Source organism: Scyliorhinus torazame, chromosome 4 (assembly GCF_047496885.1).
Source record: "Scyliorhinus torazame isolate Kashiwa2021f chromosome 4, sScyTor2.1, whole genome shotgun sequence".
NCBI lineage: Eukaryota > Metazoa > Chordata > Chondrichthyes > Carcharhiniformes > Scyliorhinidae > Scyliorhinus > Scyliorhinus torazame.
In genome coordinates, this window is record NC_092710.1 from 144,788,295 (window position 1) to 144,791,990 (window position 3,696).

A 3,696-nucleotide genomic window follows, 5' to 3' on the forward strand; every position below is an offset into this window, starting at 1 on the left:
TGTCTCAAAACAAAAGTCAAAGCCTACCCGGCAGTGGATCTCACATCACTTAATAGCTGTGGGGCAGAGACAACATTCGGGTATAAAATGAAGCATTAGCTGCATTCTTAAGATCTATCTGCAACATCGAGTGGCAGGACAAAATCCCTAACACGGATGTCCATGCCAGGTGCTGCATGTGGTGTTCAGTTCTTCTATGTTTGATCATCCGAGTCTGTTTGCGATTGAGGCTTTCAGAGCTTGATGGCTTCAGCCTTGGACTCAGAAAAAACGAGTTAACTGTAGGAGTTAGAACATAGAACATAGAACATTACAGCGCAGTACAGGCCCTTCGGCCCTCGATGTTGCGCCGACCTGTGAAACCACTCTAGCTAGACGTTACTGCTGGGAGCAGACATTTAAAAGTACTGTGAATAAAAGCTGTTACATACATTGAAACGAGTGTTATCTCTGCATATCTCTCAGATAACTATACAGCAATACATACCTAGTATCAACAACATGCTTATCAGAAGAGCCCAGGTTCAATGGGTTGGCTATACGGTTTGCAACAAGAGGATTTCCCCCAGAGGAGAAATGGTATTTTACAACCTGCAGAATACAGACATTGTCACCACAGATCATCCCAAACTCAGATACAAAACATTCTGAAAGCCAGACTCAGAGCCTATCAATTGGACCCCAAACATGGTGGTGGGGAGTGGGGCGGTGGGGGTGTGTGCAGATTAACCCTGGATATCCAAATGGAGAGGTCTCTGTCACAAAGCTATTTAAAATATTGAAGGGAATAGAGTCAGGACCCTACAGGACAAGCAATCATGCTGCAAAGGCTTTCATCTGTTCATCCATCGAGCAGTGACTTCAAATCCCGATTTAACTTATCATAAATAAGATAACACCAACCTAGATGGTGAACAGTTGGTTTCCTTGCTGAACATTCATCATCAAAGTAGTGGGAGAATCCATCACCAGTCAGACAGGTGATTGGGTCACATGGAAGTGTCCCACCATTACCTTAGTTGAGCTCCTCTAGTAATCATGACTTACGATTTAAACCAAAGATCTCCTCAATCCATAAGTGTTGGTAGCAAATTGGCGACTGAGAAATGGGGAGCCCGTGGCCTCCACTTGTATTCCCCAAAATTCTATAGCTTTTGGAAATATGCAGATGGTGCTGCCAAAGATGGCATGATTAAATCGCAGCTCAGTAACGTAACTGAAATGTCTTTATCGAGGCTGCTTTGATGGTGCAGAGTCCCTTTAAATTTGGAACATACATTATTAGTGCACAAGAGATTAAAAATAAAGGCTGATGGTAGTAAATTTGCACGTTTTACAGATATATTTGGATGTTTGGACAATTTTTTGGAGAAACTGATAAATGATTTGACTTTTGTATTCGTAATTGTGCAAAATACATTCACCTTGACCTTTGACCTTTTGAATGCCAAAAACATGAAATTAAAGTCACAAGTTTCAAAATGGCAAACAAGAGAACAATTTGGAATATTTATGAACAGCTCACTGTCACTGTTACATGCCCTTTATATATCTTCCCAATAGTGGAAGAAGGGACACACTGTCCTCACTCATAAAATGCCAGGATTCATCCCTGCAGTACACAAGATAACACTGGGAGTGAGACATCCCCGATCACTTTACAAGAAAAGAATTCATTCCTTGCATTCTCCTCGTCAGAGACTCTTCAATAGGGGCATTAATCAGTTCAGCGCAGAATAATGACAGCAATCAGGAAGGAACTATGCACATGTCTAAACACAGATCCTTATGTGTGGACACTGCAGTGTGACAATTTGTTGTCAGAGCATTTCTTAAAGAACATTATTTAAAGTACAGCCACTTCTTTTATTCCGCAAATGAAATTCTTACCAAGCACAGCTTCTTGATTTATTAACATGACTTTAAAAGCTTATTCACCACAAATGTGTGGCTGTAATTGGCCGAATCATCTAAACAGCGCTGAGCAGCTTCACAATGGCTTCTTTGTGACCCTTTATGACCTTTAGTATCTTCCTGTCAGCCAGTTGTGTGCAGAGAAGACAGTTTCTCTTCAGAATGACCTTTGCCCATTGCAGGGTAAATAAAATGGCTTAGCTTTCACAAACTGTATGCACTCAACAAAGACGACATTCTAATGTAGCTTTCGCACAGCGCAATTAATGATTTAAGCAGAAGAAGGACACTGGTATTGTCAACAAAATGTGAGGTTTAATGAACTGCAGGAAAATACATAACGGGGTTCTCCGTGTGTACAATCTACTTCATGAAATAGAGTTTAAAAGGCAGTTATCACTTCACTTTGTAACTTTTAGACAGGCTCAGTTTAAGTTGCAGTGGGGACTCTCCATTTCCAGCACTCTGCTCCTTCCTCATTAAATTTGTTGTGATAGTTAATTCATATTGACATTGTGGTATATTCGCTTCTCAGCCTTTTGGCTAAGATCAAGCGTCAGATGAAGCCCAAGATGAGGTGTAATGCGTTTTCCTGTCAGCTTGGATCTTGTATGTCTCTCTTGTGGAGACCATGAATTGGATTCAGTTTGAATTTGAATTGGTTTTTGGAGCAAGCAAGGAGATGGATTAAGGGCATGCCCCATCCACTTTGCACATTGGCTTTGTAACTTAAAGAACTGAATAAAAACAAAGTTTAAATTGTGGTATATTCACAATACAGTATCTGAACTTGTTGCCTCAACTTATTACATAAACTGTAGTTCTAGAAGCATCTCCCAATTGTTCAGATGTAAATATATGTCCAAGCTCCATCCTCAGCCTATACTGAAACAGCTGGACTGAGACTAGGAAATGGGAAGAGGACTGCAGTTTGGCTTGAGGTGGGAAATTCAGCCAGGGTTTAAAGGTTTATAGGCAGGGTTCTGGTTTCACAAACTAGGTGTTGACGCCGGGACTGAATCGGTTGACTTCTATGACAACTAAATTGGTGCCGGTCCTGGAGCAGTTCATGATCTGTTAATGAGCTAGCACCAGCGCCACGTGGAACTTGATCAAATCCAATAGAAAATGATGTCCAATTCGCCGGGCCGGGATTGCCACTTCAGAGGCTGACAAGCTGCAGCCGCATCAGCACTACACTCCCGACACACACTCATCCCAGCCAACAAGATAGCAACACGGAGAGGGCCACCCCAGTTTGTGGATGTGGAGCTCGAGACCTTACCGGAAGCCATGGAGGAGAGGCGGCCATCCAGTACCCTTATGATCATAGATCATAGAACTTACAGTGCAGAAGGAGGCCGTTCGGCCCATCGAGTCTGCACCGGCTCTTGGAAAGAGCACCCTACCCAAGCCCACACCACCCTATCCCCATAACCCAGAAACCCCACTCAACCAACACTAAGGGCAATTTTGGACACTAAGGGCAATTTAGCATGGCCACTCCACCTAACCGGCACATCTTTGGACTGGGATGGGAAGGAGGCTGTCACCCGCCGCAATGCACCGGGCCGGGGCGCACGTGGTAGAGGCCATGAGGCCCGTGGGCCCCACCGCAAGGACCAGACAGCAGTACAAAAAGAAACTGCACAACCTCCTCACGGCAGCCAGGGTGAGTAGGCAGCACTGTGACCCTGGCATCAACTCCATTCCAAACACCTGTATCTCCTCCCCAAGCTGGTGGGCAAAATCAAACCCATCGAGTCTGCACCGACCCTCGGA

At 44.0% G+C, this 3,696-nt stretch overlaps 1 pseudogene; it reads left to right on the forward strand.

Annotated features, from left to right (window-relative positions):
- The first annotated feature begins 2,437 nt into the window (after positions 1 to 2,437).
- Positions 2,438 to 2,674, forward strand: LOC140415716 (U2 spliceosomal RNA; annotated as a pseudogene).
- Positions 2,675 to 3,696: the final 1,022 nt, after the last annotated feature.